This window comes from Symphodus melops, assembly GCF_947650265.1.
Source record: "Symphodus melops genome assembly, chromosome: 9".
NCBI classification, from domain to species: domain Eukaryota; kingdom Metazoa; phylum Chordata; class Actinopteri; order Labriformes; family Labridae; genus Symphodus; species Symphodus melops.
In genome coordinates this window covers 6,074,910-6,094,371 of record NC_136699.1, presented here as the reverse complement: position 1 = coordinate 6,094,371, position 19,462 = coordinate 6,074,910, and the positions used below count along the sequence as shown (strand labels likewise).

At 41.2% G+C, this 19,462-nt stretch overlaps 1 protein-coding gene across 2 annotated transcripts in view; it reads right to left on the bottom strand.

The window, feature by feature from the left end:
- Positions 1-9,629, bottom strand: part of LOC306829236 (protocadherin-1-like) — a 183,507-nt gene extending 173,878 nt beyond the window's left edge. The window contains exon 1 of one of the 2 annotated variants that reach the window (XM_079352184.1): positions 8,903-9,629. The gene's annotated coding sequence lies outside the window, so the exon portion shown is untranslated. The remainder of the gene's footprint in view (positions 1-8,902) is intronic. The other variant, XM_079352185.1, reaches the window with a different exon arrangement.
- Positions 9,630-19,462: the final 9,833 nt, after the last annotated feature.

Here is a 19,462-nt window from a genome sequence, read left to right as displayed (position 1 = left end):
ATAATTAGGCCGTTAACGTTACCCCACCAAGTCTCAAATGGTTCACAACTCTACGCAAGGTTCTGAAAAGCAGCTAAATTATTACAGAGGTCTCCTACTTTCCAAGACAAACCAAAGACGTTCTTATAAAAAAAATAAAAATGTATAAAAGAGAATAAAGCTGTCTCATGCGGGGGAGTAAAATCTGTGTTTTTTCTGTGACTTGTGGCACAAATGAGCTAAGCTGCTATTAACTCTCAATCGTCATGATTATTTGACACAATTATTTTGTATTACCTTCACGTTAAAGTCAAAGCTGCAATACAATCAGTACAGGTGTTTCAATAACTTCTACATGTGAATCTGCTCGGGACACTTCCACCCTTTTGTGGGACCCAAAAGGTGTGTTCTACAACGAGGACACCAAACTACATTTTTCCAAAATGACACATCTCACATGAATAACCTGCAGCAGGGTTGGACTGTGTGGAAACAAAATCAATACTGGCACAGAAACTGTGACAATCAAATACAAACACCATTCACTCAATCAGAGTGCAGCGTCTGTTCTTGGGTTATGTTGTAAATTCAATGTTGTCTTTTTCACAATTTCAATAGAAAGTTCTTGTGTAAAACCTAAAGTGGGTGTGTATAGTGTTGGTTTGCATCCTCTCTCACAAGCCCTCTACAGTCAGAACTGATACCAAACCAAAGAGCAAACTATCAAGTGTTTAATTAATGTGTTTTTTACATGTTCCTACCAGAAATAAGATCAATACTGGAGCACTGACCTGCAGACTTGGCAACTCCAAATCCAGCTGAGCTTTGAATATCCTATGAAATGAGCCCTGTAGTAGTCTGTACTTGGTGCTCCCTGGTCAACTGTTCATCTGCACTGGGTGCTGCATGAGGGCTTCAGTACCCTTATCTCCATGACAAACAAACCACCACTTACCTCACATTAGACACGCCCCTTGCCCCTTTCCACGAAATACATGACAATACATGATGTGAAGATGCCACTTCAATGGCTCTTAAAAAACCCCATCAGAATAACATCTAAAGCACATTTTGTTTAAAGCAGCCAACGTTGGCATCTAAGGAATTTTCAGCTTCTTAACTTTATCTTGACAAATTAGCTCAAAGATTCCAATCAAAATGTTTGCCAATTTTAGACGATCGTTTGAAGGTAGAAACTTTGCCATTTCTCTGTGTGGCTTAAAAACAGAATTTTTCAGTGTTATTCTCCTAATAAAATATCTGTTTTTAGATTTTCATTGTCATTTCAAAGTGCAATTGATCTGCAGAAAGTGTTAGCCAATAAACTAGAGCATCTTCTCACGCTGCAGGCACTCATTAATAATTAGTTCTACACTTCAAATACACCAATCTTCAGTCCAGCTTCATATTTGACTTCAAATGGAGCCAAATGTGTCCAAGAGTTGGCATATGTCTCGTTAATTCATTCTTTTAATATTTAGTTCCAGATTCCCATTTCAATTTTGCCAACTTCAGACTGTTTTCATTTAATGCTGATTTTATTTTGGGCCCCAACAATTAAACGGTAGTTAACTAAAGCCTGAAAACATGAAGCTACATCAAAGTCATATGATCACTCCAGTCAGCTGATGTTTATTTCCAATGATTAGTGCCTCTCTTATTCCTTATTGGGATATTTTTTATATATATATGAGACTTTTTTTGTGTGACGAAAACTAAATAATGCTGTTTTGGATACATGACAGGATGAATAAACCTTGGCTTCCTTTTAAATTGCAGTGATTTGTTCTGTCATTAAACCACAGTATTATCAGACCAATTACAAACCATGAAATGTGGCAACTCTTCTCTGGCAACAGGAAGCTGAACCAGTTATTAAAGTCTCTGTATGGCCTCAGACGGGTGTCTCTTTGTGTGTGTGTGTGTGTGTGTACTACAACTGTGCTCGCTATATAAACTGCAGTAACCTGAATGTCCAGAACTTCCTGTTCATACATACCTGAGCTGACCTGAATTAAATATGCACACACACTCACACAGATACAGCGAATCAAAGGAGGCTTTGATGTTTTCAGATCTCAGGGTGTTCATCGACGAGGTGAGCTTGCTGGACAGTCCAGTGTGTGTGTGTGTGTGTGTGTGTGTGTGTGTGTGTGTGTGTGTGTGTGTGGTCCCCTCACCCTGTACAGCTAAGGGGATTACTCTAATGACTCCATTCACCACTATTGTTTGATCCAGATTAGCACATGCACACGCACACACACACACACACACACACACATCCTCCCTATTCATATGCAGCAGCCAACTGTTGCCTGAGCCTTTCTGCCTCCTGACACCACCTGTGAGAGTATGCAAGTGTGTCCTTATACTTCAATCTGTATGAGCACTAATTGTTTTAACATGCAAAACGAGGACTATTTTTGCCCAGGCATTCATATGTATGCTTGAGGGGTACGATTTGGTTTCCAGGTCGCTGTTGGAGTAAGATGCCGCTTAAGTAAAGTATCCAACGTTTTAATAGCAGACTCTGTTTTGAGCAGTGATGCTGCTCAGGTTAGCTGCTTTTTTAGCAGGTGTCTTTGTGATGCTGTCTTGTGCCGCTCACATCGCCGCCCACTTCTCCCACTCAGCGGCCTCGTGCTTCTGTTGCTAAATGCTAAAATAAATTAGATGTGCAGTGTTTCTTTTAGTTGCCACAAACTTGACAGCAGGAAGCTGCACAATCTGAACCACTTCCAGACAGCTTAGAGCCTCTTTTGGGAGAGGACGCTTTGTTTTATTAGTGCAGGGGCATGCCTCCATGTTGACGATTTTACCAATGTCTATAAACTACTGAAGCCCAGTGAAGCAGTGGGGTTTCCATGCTTTCACCAAGTCATAAGGTCGGTACACACCAGGCTGACTGACAGTGGTCTGGACTTGTCCGGGCTGTAAAAGACACAGGTTATAGTCAGTGTGGTGTGAATAGCAGCGTTGGTCAGATGGGATGAGAATCCAAACATGAAGCAGAAGTCAGTTTTTGTCGCAGCTTGTTTTTTTGTCATGTAAAAGCCCTTAGGTTAATATTCAGACAATGGACTGGTAAGTACACAGTGCCACCAATGGTCCTCAGAAAAAAGTACAATTGTTAAAGACATGCTATTGTCAAATGCACTCCCACGGTTGAATTTCTAATGAGCGCACCAGAAGATGCAGAGAAAACGTCGAAGATTTCAGTTTTTCGTTCATGCGAAACCCAGAAACCCAGAGACCTGAGTTTAAAAAGAACGCAGGCTCCATCCTGTCTGACAGCGTGTACCTCCTACCTGAACCTGGAGCTACAAATACCCACAAGCCAAATCCAACAGACATGAATACTCCTTCATACCCTTCACTGTTTCGCTGCTACACTGCTTGAGTAAAAGGGAATGATCAGCTCAACTCCTCTTTTTAACGCAAGGTAACGAGTCGTATTCCACTGCTGCTCGACTCCGTAACATGTTGCTGTTTGGTGGCTTGTTCTCATAATGATAGGGAAGCAAATGATCAAAGGTAAAGAGTAATCAAGTGACAAATACACAAATCATAAAATTCAACATTACATCACAGAGTAAACAATAAAGATGATATCAGCTCGCCCCTCATCATACATGAGGTATAAAAAAAACAGCTCAAGGTCTGCACAGGCTGCTGGTGCTGTGTCATCGCTTTCGACTGCGTCCACTCCTTCAACAAATAGTCTGCGTGTGACGGAGACGACCATCAGGTGATCGAGGCAGAGAATGAAAAGAACATGACTCCGCTGTGAGGCACAAACACGTCAAGCGACAGGACTGCCATTTTGCTGTCAGACAGGAAACAGTGGATTTCTGACTCACTGGTTTTAATGGTTTCAGGAGCGGTTTCGGTGTATTGTCTGTTTTCCTGTTGTCGTGCTGAAATATGTGCTCGGAGGCACTGCAGCAGAACTGACTGGTTAAGGGATCAAACATACAACCATCTACTGACAGGATGTGCTGTCTAACCTCTGATCCACACAAACACACACACACACACACGCTGATCCTCTGCAGCAGCAGAAGGGGCTTATGGGAGTGGATGGCAGATGAACAGCAGGCTGGTATAAAGACCAGGCATCATCACAACACAGTTTTAAATCCTGAACAACATATTTATAGTACATCATACTACAGCGGGAGCAGACAAACGAAAACAAACTGCGACTACAAACACCTCCCCATGTCTGCTTACGCCCTATTCTCCACTAATACTGCAAACACACAACTTTTCTAAAAGTCACTATTAGTGAGATAAAGAAGTCCACATTTTAACAGCTACCATCCGTCGAGCTGTGAAACGGGCTCGACAGGGCGCGGCCACACTGGAAATCAAGCTCCGATGTTGTGGGGGTTTTTTTTAACTACTGTCTTTATAGCACACGTTTTCAAACAATGGCTTACACAGCAAGAGATTAGTCCTAAATAGTGCTGCGTAAAGCTACATCTGGAAAGAAAATGCAATGACTTATGAGGACCATGTTTGGTGCGAGTAAAGCTGCGTTCTGATCACTAAACCTATGAGTTATCGCTCAATGAGCATGCTCCAATAACTACAAGATCTCATTGAGTTTTATGTGAGCTGGATTCTTATCCCGACTGTCCTTTACGTGAGCTGTTATCAAAACAAACACCATCACAAAAACAAACTTGGCATTTACGTTCAGCAATCTTGCGCACAAACACCAATATCAATATTTGTCTAATATTTTTCAAGCTGATATGAGAAGGTTCTTCCCATAATGCTCAATCAAACTACAACAATCGATCAATTACCTTCACTGTCAGTTTATAGTAAAAAGGGGACCAGAAGTTAATTCTCCTCTAAATACTCTTAATGGACACAAGAAGAACTCAACACACAGTACTGCCTCTGTGTCACCTCAGAGTAACCCAGCACAGATTAGCATCTACATTAGGGCAGGTGTCCCCGCTGAAGGTGTGTTTAAACGGATGTCTCAGTGTCTTAAGTCAAAGACGATTAAAAGAAGCAGGCTTTGACTCGAAGGAGCGGCTGTAAATACCGCAAGTCCTCCCCGCGTCATAATCCTCGTTGTTGGTGAGTGTAGCTCAGCCAAAGATGCCGTCTTTCCATGACAACATGGATTCTAATTCTGACAAAATTCTTCACAATAAAAGTTCCAGGTTTAAATGTTGATGACTTTTATTGTGAAACAGCTTCATGAGGAAACGCGGTGCTTTCAGCCGTGGCAACTTAACGGACGTCTCAGACGACAAACGCAGGAGAGAAAACTTCAAACCTCACAGAGTCAGTTAGAATGTAAGGAGTCCTGAGAGGAGAACACACAAGAACTTATAAGAATATCTTTCTAAATAAAGGTCACACTGTCCAGCAGAAACCTTTAATATTGGGATGACTCTACTCTTAAAAGTTCTTGTACTTATTGAACAGAAATGCCTTTCATTATTTTCTTTATTAGTTGAAACATCGCTCTTCTTAAAATAGCACTTCGATACTGTAAGTTTTGTTGTTACATTAAGCTTCCATTTAAAAGAAAGTGGCCGTTAAAAAAAACAAAAAACAAAAGAGTGACTTGTAGATATTTGAATCCACCAATCACTGGGCAGCGAGGCTAAAGAGTTAATTTTTAACCCCGGTGTGAAATGACACCTGGTGCTCAGAGTGTGAGCGCTCAGCCAGATTCAAATGGTCTAGCAGCCTGTAGGCCTCATTTTAATCGACTGGAAAAAAATCAATACAGCAATATAATGCTGGCTCAATAAAAAGGCTCTTAGTGTCGTTTACGCCAGGAAACGTGTATCAGTCATCTGTCAAACTTCGGAGCGTCTCTACCTACAACAAATAACAGTTTGACATGAAGCTGGGGGTGTTTGCGAGCCCCTCTGGATGCTTCCTAATGGTTCATATGACCTCTGTTAACCCCCCGTTTCTTTTGTTTCTAATCAAAACTAGCAACACGAGCAGAGTCGCTCGAGGTAATGATTTCAGATAGTTGCTGTCACTGAAGCTTCCTTTGATCAGACTGTTCAGATACAAGCCTTTTACACATAGTCCACAGAGAAGTTGACATCTTTTTGTGCCCCAGTTTGTTTTAAAAAGCGTAAAACTCATCGTAGAGGAAAGTAAAATTTGTCCCTTTCCGATATATAAAGACGCTGCTAAAACCTCTGTGAATCTTTTGAAAGCAATGATATGTGTCGCTTTACAGCTTGCTCTTCAAAGAAATTGCTATATTCTTGTCCCGCGACATATGTGAATATCCTTCCATGGTTGGTCATGAGAGACAGCTGTGTAAACAGGTGTTTAGTTCACCTGTTTGTAAAGGATTTGTTTGGAGTTTCTGGGTTTTAGATGTGGTAAATTGTCCACAAAGGCCTGAGCAGTACATGTTTGTCACGTGCCAAAGATGTGACAAACAGCTTATTTGTCATACAGACTAAACCAAAGGAGAATCAAAGGTCTACAAATTCTTTCACACACGATCAAAGTCAACTGACCTGCTTTTTTAAACAATGGAATAATTGTTTTCTGTGGTGAGTTCATGAATGGATTGGTTCCTCATTTCTCTCCGCTCGCTTGTTGTCACACCTGAACTGAAATCCGGCCGTGAAAACTCTTTCATCGGCAGCACGGATGCCCCTTTTTACTGCAACACGGGGGCGTGAATGTGTGTGGGGTTTCCATTTCACACAGCAAACCCATTTCCACTCTCCCAGCTTCTCATTTTAATGACAGGCATTAACAACGCTGCTCGCTCAGATCTCCAATTTTTACGCAGCAATGTGCAGAACGGACTCTGTGCGACCTCCCTCATCCTGCTTTTCCTTTATGTCTCTCTTTTTTTTTTTTTCCCATTTCATCCGCTGACTAATCCTCCACCTCCCGCCTACCCTCCTCACCCTCCCGCAGAGCCGTGGATGACCGGGCTGTTGTCGTTTTATCTGGGGAAACTTGGCAGATGAGCCTCCTAAATTAGAAGAGGCAGAGAGGGATCCCAAAGCTTTGGTATCAAACCTCAGACCTCGCCCTTTAGACCGGCGGTGGCAGAATCTCGGGTGACACCAGGGCTCGCCGTCCAAGCTGGCCGCAAACCTCAGAGAGCGTAACTCCAACTAATCTCATCCAATTCTACTGCAAAATTAACCACAGTGTGTACTTAAATCGTGCCAGAAATTAGATATAATACTCAGGGGACAGAACCTCGTTTGAGAAAAACCACAGAGGCAGAGTTTTTTTCAGCTTGTAGAACCTTTTTTTTTTTTTTTTTTACAACATTAAAATGATGTTAAAGCAGCTTTTAAAGCTTGCCAGCAACAACCCTGCATATTGTTTGAATAGTTTTAGAAGCAAGGAAACCAAACCGCCTCCTTAAAATGCAGATTTGCATTTTTACCACGAGCACCACCAACGCAGAAGGTGGATGGTGCTTCTTTTAGTCCAGGAGCTCCAGCGACCCTGTTCAGCTGTTCGGCTGAGCGTCTCCGCTCAGGCTGAATGTAAATTCAGTCTCTTCGTGTCACTTGGGTTTTCACAAAAGGTGACAGGTGGAATTAGGGAATAGGGGCCAAAGGTTGAGCGGAAGGAGCAGGAACTATTCTGTTACCCATGAGTGCTTGGGAAACATCTCTAAAACCGTCATGAAGAAGGGGAAGCGACTTAAGCAGCGACGTTTACTACTACAGCTCACTGTTTTGTCAGGGAACGGAAGATGCAGTTTGCATGTAAATACCCGACTACTCCTCCACCCTCCCTCTCTCTCTCTCTTCTCTCTCTCTCCCTATCATGTAGAGCAGCTTGAACACCGAACCTTTCTCACTCCACCACAGCAGACAGAGGAAGGAGGAGGATTTGAAAGCCGGAGACTGGAGGGACCGGACCGACTGGATTCTTCAGTGGTGACACCATTCGTAGATACTCATCAACACCTGCAGCTCAAGTCCACATGTACTATTTACCCTGAAACTCTGTCACCTTTAGCTGAATTCTTGTTAACAGAAAAAAATAAAATAAAATAATAATAATAATGCTCCCTGCAGGGTGAGGGGAGGAGAGGGTGTTTCATTTTGGTGCTACAGATGCCTCAGAGGCCTCAGGTGCAGTGTGCGGGTTTACAGGGAAACAGATATGGAGAGATATGTATGCTCCCTCTCGCCAGTGTGACTGGTTTATGAGCAGCCGAGGATGAATGGACTGCTGTATTGTTGCTCTAAGCAGCCCCAGGAGTCCCTGAAGGCAGATTAGCTCTAATATTACAGTGGGAAGACAAACCTCTGATTGTAATGACTAGATTTTTACTGCCATTTTATATTCTATTCTATAGACCGAGAGTCCCTGCAGAACTCTTTGATGGAGGAATAATGAAACCCCGCTGTGATGGTGCACTGTATAGGGAACTGTGCACACACACTCCATGCTGTACTTTCTTCCTGAAATGCATAATACTGTAGTGATTTTTCAGTTTCTGAGTGGTTAGGAAAGCCGGAGTGACCCACAGGATGCTGTGTTTTTTTTAACTGACAGACATGGAGGTAATGTTAAGGACGGCGGGGGTCGATACCGATCAATACCACTGTAGTGTAATACAGGTAAAATACCCATCAGAGGAGATCAGTCTCTTAATATGAGTATTCATTCGCTTTAAATTGGTTCATTTTGCCAACAAGTGTCTTAAAGATAACTGTTCGATCTGCGCATTCATCTACATCGAGAATTATGAAGACACAAGTGCTTCTCCAGGCGAAAATGACAATAAAGTGATCGCCTACTCTTCTTATTAGCGTGCGTAAAGAGTCTCCTCCTAAGCTGCACACTTACAGGAGGATATGAATGAAAATATGTCACTGTGATACTGTTATGTAAAGATCTAGTTATGGATTTCTGGTCTGAGAAGAGAAGTTCTTACCTGGACCGGGTGTGAGCTGCGCGGTTCCCCAGCTCAGAGCGCTCCAGCCCGGATACAGGCTCCGATCCTCCTCGGTACCCAGGCGGAGCCGCACCAAACCTCCGGGGGAAAAAAAACCCGAAATTAGCAATCCACGCCGGGGGAAAAAAAAGACCTCAAATTAAAGTAAATTTTAAAAATCCAGTTGGACAGACAGGGGTTATTATTCCTCCAAATCCTCTCAATGTCTGTCCAGTTTTACTGTCGTGACCAGCTCTGCGCGTCAACCCGGAGGTTCCTTCCTCTCTCCGGGGGAATGATTAATGGAGCCCAGCCGGGGGAGGACCCGTCCGGACTAGGGTCACTCACTTCAACTCCTTGAAGGGGTTAGGTTAGAGCAGCAAGAGCATCCTCCGTTGATGGCACGTTTGTGGAGGTTTAGGGGTGGAGATGATAGTGGTGATGTAAAAGGGTAAGGATGAAAATCGGTTAAAAATCACCAAAGCTTTAAACACTAGGTCCGGCACGTCCGGGAGTTATCAATAGCTGTTGTCCGGTTAGTTTTTCCCACCGACGCGCAGTCACCGTTGAGCCGCCTCAAACTCTGTCCGCCTCCCGGTCCAGCACGGAGCAGGTCGCGCGGCTGCACTGTGTGTGATGAGAAAGTGGAGTGATTCCAAACGGCTGCGCTCGCGCTTCCTTCTCTCTCTCTCTCTCTCTCTCTCTCTCTCTCTCTCTCTCTCTCTCTCTCTCTCTGTCTCTACCAAGCTGTCTCCCCCTTCCTCCCCTCTCCCTCCACTATACACTCTCCCCATACACTACACCGGGGGGAGGGAGGCGGAGCGAGCATCCACCCCAACCACGAACTATTCATGGGTTTCCCAACATTTTCTGTATTTGTTTCTTTTACAAAGAACATTTGACTCATTAGAAGGGACTTTGAAACATCCAGATTAGGCCCCCCTTTGCTTTTAAACCGTGGCAAAGTTTGCTGCGGTTCACAGGTGTAGTCTCCGTCACGTAGCCTATACAATTAAATGTAAACTGAGTGTAAGTGCGTTTAAAGGGATGACAAACACTTTGATGTGAACCTTATCAGACGCAAACCTCCGAATTTCAACTGTATGGTTCTTTTTCCTCCCTTTCTAACCATGCACCGTTATCTTGTGTTTCGATGCTTCTTGCTTTCTCTTTTTTTTCTGCCATGTTTCTACCTCTGTCTGCCTCTCTCACAACTCCGTCCTGACACAGAGAGCATGGTAAGCTGCCGTCTCTCGCGCTCCGAGCGCCACCTACAGGCGAGAAGCGGCACGTGAGGGGAGGACGAGCGAGGCGGAGAGCTCGAGCTCAGTAAGAGATGGAGAGGAGACTTTCCCCGCCACTGTGGAGCAGAAGACAGCAGGCGAAACAGAACAAAATGGAGTCAACTATAAAATAAACTGAGAAATTGACTCGATATAATGGCTGTAGAACAACAGTGCCTATATGAGCGCAAGGCAGCATGTGGTGGAGGGGGGCTGTTATCCAAAGCAGCTTACTGCACTGTGATATTACACAAAACACATATGGATTAATATTTATTTTTTTTTATTTATTTTTGCATATGGCTGCCTCAGTTTCAGAACATCCGCTTAGCAAACTAATCCAAATGCATCAATCAAGAAGTCTTAAAAAAGCAGTCTTTAAAGTTAATTTATCCCTTTTGGGGGAAAGCCATTACTGTAACACTGTAAAATCCCTCTCTGTCCATGTGTATTTTTTTTTTAAAAGAGTTTTCTAGAAATCCTTATAGGGCCTACAGGCTTAAACATCATCAACAGCATTCGGCAGCTCAGCTTTCTCCAATGTGGCCATCAGACAGTGGAATAAGTTGCCAACAGAGCTGACCACATGGGTACATGTTAACACTTTTTCACACCAGGCCAAAAAAATGGCTTATTTTAAAACAAGCCTGCTCCCACAATGTAATGTAATTAGTGTGTATGTGATAGTTTTAAATGCAATGTAATGCTTTGGAGTGTACATACTTTGTATGTTGACAACAGCCTGCCCGGACTGCAGGTGGAAATTAGCACAATAGCTACAACCTGGTACAATGCATCTCTCCTTTTTGAGGTTAATGTATATTGTACACTGCCCCTGTTCAAATAAATAAAAAACAAAGCCCTAGTATCACACCAAAAGGTAGCACTAGGAACAAGTTGTGAACTAAAACACACACATTGAAGGGAAAAGCAGAAATAAAGTAATGAAATAAAATAAATGTGTATAGTCAAAAACAAATATAACTAAAACACATTGCAAATGAAAAAAAAAAAATACTGCAAATGGCTACATGAACGATACAACTCAAAAACACACATTCAGAAACAAATGCAAGGGACAAATGCTGCAAATCCAGTCTTACTGGTCACCCTACAGACCAGGAGCTCATAAGTTGGAGAGACTGGGTTTGCAGTGTTTTCCTATTTGCAATTGTTTTCTGAATATGTGTTTTTGACTGGTAGCCGATCATTTATGTAGCGGATTTGCAGCACATTCACATAAATGCAGTTGTTTCAGCATGGTTGTTTAATTTGCAACCATTTACATCTCTTGAGTTTGTTTAGAACATTTGTATTTGCTTTGGATTTTGCAGTGTTTCAGCCTTTGAAGAATGTTTGCACATGTCAGCCACCATCAAGAGGTTCTGAACTCTAATGCAAATTGTCTAGCCTAAGTAGGAACCCCATTAGCGAGCAATTACAGCTATGACTATTTCTTCGGCTTTCAAACTTCCAACATGTATTTACTTATCGTGCATTTCAGAAACATTAATATTGGGTGGTGGATTGGTTCTAATTTTCCTAGACATTTCTCCACAGTGTTTGCTGTTGCTTCTTTACTGCCATGATAATCAAGGTCTCTGCAAATAGCAGCTTGTACGTCTTGCTAATTACAGAGAGATCAAGATCACAGGAATGGGAGGGTTGATGAGCATAGCTGTGGCACACGCCTGGATTCACACGCCCTTTTATTCACCACCACATTCCTGATCAAAAATATGACTGCAGCAGACGCAGTGGTTCACTCAGCTGTGAATGATAGAAATGGAGGACTACCATGATATTCTGAATAATAGCCAAATGTGATTTTGTTTCCACGAGTGAGCTCCTTCAGGGTGATCAACCCGTAATTGATGTTGAAAAAAATATTTAGATACAGGCCTAGATTTGTTCCTCAGAGTATCCAAAAGAAAATCAGGTAACATAGGTTACATATAATGTTAAGTCTTTGGCTGTTATGACACTTTTGCCAGACTACGTTGTGTTTAGCTTTGGTTATCATAAGTTTAAACGTGTAGTATCTGCAGTGTCAAATCAAAAATGAGATACTGAATTGAATGACTTCTATGGATGGTTTTCTCATGAATTTGAATATCACTTAAGTGAACCATCTGTGCTGTTGAAAAAACAAAACAGATATAACCTGAAAATGTGATCAAACTGAAAGTAAATGATCACATATATTTGTCACTGTTGTTTTTCTACATTAAAGGAACCCTAACCTTTGTAGCACCGATGGTGAGTTTAAATAAAGAAGCCAACAGCGTTGTCAATACCGGTTAGTCTCTGTCTGTTTTCTCGATTTGTTTTTCCTCACGTCTTTCTGAAGACATGCCTTGGCAGGTTCGTCTCCAGAGGAGTTAAACCTCTGTGGTCGACTTTGTTTCCCAGCATCCCTCTCAGTAATTAACCCCGCGGACTGTGTGGACCCTGACTGATCAGCTATAATATCCTTATCAATATTCTTTGGCCGACCTGTTCAGCTCAGCTCTGCTGCGCTCACATTCATAATCGTGGTTGTAAGTTAGATCACAGAGTTAAAAGTTGCCTTTGCTCTGATTTAGAAAGTGACTACTGAGGCTACTCAGTTCATTATATTGTTTCTTTTAGAATCAGAGTTACACTTTTATGGTATAAAGTATTTACTATAAACTGTATTTTCATATTGAGAGAGTTTTGGATACACATTTCTATAATGTTTGGCAAGGTCTGCCTTTTCTACTGTTGCCATTATAAAGTAGCTAAAAGGATGGCATGCATATTGTCTCGCTCCTTCTCCCTACTTCCCTAATTTGTTTGCAATTAGATAGACAGACAGACAGACAATTATTTGTTGGTTCTTATTTTTGCTGTCATTTGAAATTTGCAGCAATGAAAGCTGTCATACCTGCTGATAGATTGACTTGAAACAAAAAACACTCACACTCACACACACACACACACACACACACACACACACACACACGCACACGCGCACACACACGCGCACACACACACCTACGCACACTCACACAGTTTGACTGTTTATTAAATTAAACCAATTACTGCAACATACAAATACAGGAATCATTATAATCCCCCACAGATAATCATCAAACAAAAATACGCTTTTAAAAGTTGGTTCTGCTTCATTGATTTTCAAAAAAGACTATAAAAGAGGAGGTTGAAGAGTCCCAGAGAGTATTTCTTTAAAAAAAAAAAAACATTCAATCAGAGTTTGAACAAAGTTAAACTGTATTAATCATCCAAGTGGTCCAAAGTGAAGGTGTCAAGGGGGCAGGGACAAATGGAAAGCAGCTGATAACAATATTAATTATTGAACTGAATTATTGAATTATTAATGTGCAGGGAATGAATGAGGTAATTCAATGGCCCAATATGTGGAAGTAAGGCAAAAATAAGGGCTTCAGATGAGGAATTTGACTCACAAATGACTCATTTGAAGGGTAGGTTATTAAAAATGTCCCTCCAGACACCTGCAGACTTAAAAGGACCTGCATGTGGCCTGCGAGAACTTTTTAATTTTCCACCAAATAGCCAAAAATAAGTGGACACTCAAAATGTCCATATACTACAGCTAATAACTTTATGTGATTGTGACTCCATTTTATGTAAAGTGCAAAGTGTATCGTTAATGTATACACTTAGTTTGTATACCTTGAGTTAAACATGTCTCCATCCCTTGTGGTTACTTTATAAACTCCCCTTAACCTCAGCAGTTAGCCGCTTTAGTTAACATCAATAAACGTCAAACACTAACCCCAACAAAGAGTCCGACACAAGAGGCAAAGAGTTTCATCAAGTGAAGCCATTTTTGCTAAAATGGAGCTAATGCTTTTGGAAAACTAAGTTTAAAATTGTCAGGGTGTTAGATTCAAGAATGTCTTTTAATTTGCGTTGGCAATCTACTGTTAGGGCGATTGTTAGGAGGATACATCACTTTCATTAACTTGAGCCCATGTGCTGAATTGGTTAAAATCTTTAAGACATTGCTGTTTGCAAACTATTTTATAAGCGTAAAGCAACCAGGGCCAGATAATGCATTGCAGCTAACTGGCTAATTTCTCTAAAGTTATCCCTTACAACATATGATCCAAGTGACTACGTCAGTTGGCTAGCTTGCCAAATTCTTTTACTATTACTGGCTAATATGATCTATGATGCTAACTTCATGTTATGACAAAAATGGTGACTTCTAATTTGTTTTATTTAGCATTTTCATACAGCAAAGAGACAAAGAAACACAATTAACACCAACTTTAGGACAAAACATTATTTTCTGCTGTGTGTGACTGATCAAGGTTGACAGTTTCCCCCTTCTTCTGGTCTTTATGTAAAGCTAAATTAAAAACAATAACAGATTGGTATCGATGTTTACCTCTCAAACCAAAATTACCTTATATGTTGTATTTCTTCCAGGTGAGCTTCTCCCCTGACCTGGAGTCCAGCATCAAGAACCGAGAGGTCTGAGGTCATCCATGAGGAGAGCAAGCCTGCTCAGCGCAGCATTTTCCTTCAGCAGAAGGCTGCTTTACATTCAGCACACTCTTCTCATCCCGCTTTGATTAATAGACTGTAATCTGTAATCTACGGCAGCTACCTGCTGCTAACGAGCCAAATTAATTAGACACCGACAGTAAACATCTATTGATAAGATCAGATGAAACTTTATTGATCCCTGAGGGGAAATCGGCACGTTGTAGCAACAAAGAGTAAGAGGAAATCAGGGAACCAACCAGGCAGGGAAAAAACATCACATAGCATGACGATGGAAACAAATACAATGTATATGGAATGAAATGATTTAGAAATAAATTTAGCTTTTCAGTCTAATGTGACAGAATAAAGCAATAAATTGAAAAAACAAAAAAAACAATACAAAGCAGAGACAATTAGGGACATCTTTGCAGTATGAGAGTGACAAATTGCCCGCACAAACACTCACGCACAGTTTACAAATTAGATTAACCTCCAGAGGTTGAGTGTGTGAGTGTGTGTGTGAGTGTGTGTGTGTGTGTGTGTGTGTTTTGAAATGTAGAGCATAAATAATGAATCTCTGCTGGAAGTTGATCATATGTTTCCTGTGGTGAGATTTGAGATAATCTGTTCTGTCTGTGTTTGCCTTAGTACCACTGAGGGTCTAATGAAGGCAATGTCATTTTGTCTGACGGTAAGTTGCTCCATCACTGGTTTTCCAACTGAAATATCTGAACAACTATTGGATGTAATGTCAAGAAATTCACAACACATTCAGGTATTCAAGACAAAAACACATTTTCTCTAGTTCCACAACAAGGTTTGTATTTGAAATATTAATGCTATTATAGATTTCATCAATGCTATGTTATTTGACATTTTTTCTTTGATTAACTACTGGTATAAAAAAAAAAAACATGTTTCTCCCTATTACTGTTTTTTGATACTTTGGCAAGGCATACCGAAAACTGATTGACACTGTGTTTAGAGTATGTTTAGAGAATCAGGATGTGTATTTTGAGGGGCGTGATGGACACAGCCACACATTAAAAGTTACCTGGCTGGTGTGCTCGCCTTCCTGGTTGAGCAAAGGATGAGGCTGAGGGTGGAGCTTGACTTTATGGAGGAGGACCATGCCAAGTGATCAGGGTCTCTTGGGGTTAACTTTAAGTTATTTTGTTTGCCGTCCTCCCCTGTGTGTTGGTTTTGGTTCTGGCCAGCAGCTTTAAATATCCCCCTCAGTTCTCATTTTCTCAGGTCTGTTAACTGAGTTCACACACTGTATAGTTAGCACAAGCTTTCAGTAGAGTTATGTTGTTTTGACCTCTTTTAACAAGTCATTTACTTGTACACCCTGACAGTGTTTGTTTTGCCTTTGTTAAATAATATTTTTGAATAAAGAAACTTGTTTTTTGAACTTTTAACCTGTGTTCGCTTATCTTGACTGCTTGGTCCATGACAAGGGGTAAGGGGGCTCTAAAATATATATCCGCTAAGGTAGAGAAAAGTTGATGAAGTAATGCCTGAGAGGATACTTTACTTTATTACAAGTTTAACTTTAAGTTTCCCCTAAATTTAGTCTGTGAATTCACATTTCTGTTTGGTGTTGCGAGAGCTCCACATACACACTCAAAATATACAAAGGGGAAAGGCGGAGGACAAGTCGGAACCAGGTGGGGGGGTTGGTAAACCTGCCGGTGTGCAGGTATACTTGGTAGCAGGAGGAACAACACAGGCAGGTACTAATATTGATCACCTCTAAGAAATGCCAAAAATCCTGGCAGACAAGCAGAGAGTTTGTAGAAAATGCTTGTTCAAATGTGTTTCAATTTGGTGTTTTAAAGATCCTAATATATACGTTGTGTTTTTACATAATACATGTCTCTGTATTGCGCTCATTAAGATCTCATCTGAACAGATTCATGTAAATCAAACAACTGAAAACTTGAAAGCCAAATTATTTTTAAAAAAGTTGACTTTTGAGCTCGGACCCATGAATATATGTAATTAGATTTATTCAACGAAAAGTTTTGCATTCAGGACCTCAGGCAGTTCAAAACATCTAACAGAACAAAGAGACTTGACAAAATAAACATTGTAAAATTGCCTCATAGACTTTTTGCCTTTTATGCAAGTATTTATTTGTGACCTACTGAAAATTGCTCCGCGACCCACTTTTGGGTCCTGATCCACCAGTTGAGAACCACTGCTCTTGTCTAAATAGGGCTTATTTCTGTGTTTTCAAGCAGACCTTCATGTCTATCAAAATGGCTCAATGGCATAATGTGCTTCCTCTCAAATAAACACATTTGTAGTGTGTAAGCTGTTGAAAAGGCTCCTAATGAGTCACATTGTAATAAAGCTGTAAACTTTGAGAGGCAGCAATCAGCGTCATTCTTTCTCATGTTGTTTGGACTGAATGCAATGGAAGGGGCAGCAGTGGGGTGTTGATTGAATCTAATACAGTGGATTATGTGCTGTATACCAAGACAATTTTAGTCATGGGATCTGGGAAAATAAGCTCTCACAATGATACAGATGGTTTAAAATTGGATACTGGGATGTCTTTTGCACATGCCAGAAGAGTGCCAAAGACAAGAAACACACAAACTTACGTTTCAAAAACGTAAACACTTACTCACCACTGGTCAATGACAAATCTGGAAGTGTTTTACCCTCATGCAAAACAAAAGGGCAGCTTCATGACAGTGGCATCGCAAATATAGATGGAGCTTTTAGTTTTTGGATATGTTTTTCCATGGAGTCAGAGAATAGTTTTGGTTTGATGGTTTTCTGATGGAGAAAAATAATGGTCAGCTGCTAATTTCCTTCAGGTTTAGCCTCTTGGGACAATGAATCTCCAATCTTTCCAGTAACCTCATTCTGTCATAAACCCTGTTCTGCCTCTTGGTATACTTTTCCATTCACACTTATAAAACTCAGCAACTCTCTCAGCGGAGAGAGCAAGTAAGCTGTTGAGGAGGGTGTGGCTAAAAGGTTGAGTGAGAGGAAGGCAGTCTGAATGAAAAATATTGAGAGGCAGAACAGGGCTATATGACACATTCCCAGATGGCCTTGAGAAGTTTATATAAGAAGCTTATACCTGCAGCTTCTTCAGCAGGCTGTAAATAACCTGCAGCTGGACCTTCAGAAAAAGGAAGGGAGGACTCCTCTTGGCGTCCCATCGAACCTCAACCACTTCACACTTATTGAGCATTTATGGGTGTCTCAGGGTTCGCTGAGTCCATCAGCGACGGCGACGGCAACGGCGAAGAACGCCTTGGACAACCTAGTGCATGAAGTGTCCCCCCGGTGTAGCAGACCATAATGGTTCCTCTGTGACATTTAGATAAAGGTGAGAGGGAAGAGGTTCAGTAAACCCACCGCCCACCTTTCACCTCCCGTCCAGGAAGTCAAATTGCTGCCAGTGAGCCTGACATTTCCTTTGCAGAACACTTCATTCTGCTAATTAACCCGTTAGCCGGATGACCTGCAGCACAAAAGGAGGAAAAAGACAGGATGAGAAGAAGGTGGAAGGAGAACTGATGGAAGGCACTTGTGTGAAGGTTGTTAGTTTTGTCATGTTTCTGATCTTCTTTTAACTTTTTATCTAACTAATTTGATCATCGTGACAATCTGACACCTGTACTGATCCAGGGCCGCTTTATTCATTTGACTCTATTTATGTCCATGTATCTTCTTCAGTTGCAGAGGAAAATAAATGCACATTTTCTTCGCTTACTGTGCAAATAGTCCCGGATTGGAGAGCATAAAAGAAACACGAGTTCCTACATATGCCCCAGGCGTTAAGACAAAGCTAGAAGAAACCCATCTTTCTTCTCTGGCCTCTGCACGGAGAAAGAAATATTTTATTTTACAATATTAAAACTCAATGAGATGTCACGGAAGTCAGTGCAAGTATGCTAGCTGTGTTTCCTTTTTATGCTACTTGTACTTTAGTCCCATCCATGTAAACTGTGGCAGACTTTTCCTTGAAATGCAGTTTCAGAGTCACTCTATGAACTGAACTTATCCACTAACTTCATCATTAAAGAACAACTAGATGTACACAAATAGTGTTAACAACAGTGTGAATGAGAATCTGTCTTAAACATCATTTCCTTTACAGCAGGAAAGAAAGTTTGACTACACTCAACATCCTCAACATTTGTCTCAATTTTATCCCAACGTTCATAAAACTGTTTCATCATACCATTACGTTTTGTATCCTAGAAGTACATTTAGAAACCAAACTTCATTTCAGACATTTTATTTTTGAAGATATTGCTCCACAGTTCAAACAATCATTGTCCAATTTTCCATTTTATTTATCCCCATCTACTGCGTAATATTTGGATTTATCTTTGGGTTAAATTATTTTCAGTAACAGAGCCTCAAACGACTTGTTTTTTGCTGTTTTGCTGCCAAATAACCAAACAGAAAATAAATAAATAATTATAAATCTTAGGTTTAATAGTTCAGCTTTGTAAAAAAGAAAAAAAAAAGTGGTGCTAAAATTGTAAATGTTTGACAGAGGAAGCTCATTGCCTCTTGACATGGTAACTGTGCCTCTGGTCTTTTCTTCAGTTGGGGGGAGGGGGGGGGGTTATAAAGGTGCTTTTAAGCATGCAAATCAGCATTAATTGCTATGCAGAGAGAACACAGTGTGGCTTAATTAACAGGCCATGGGGTCAGCCAATCAGAGAGCGGAAACATCAACAAAGAGGTGAGGGTAGGCGGGACTGTGGTCACCGTGTTTGAGTGGCTGGGCGTCACAGAA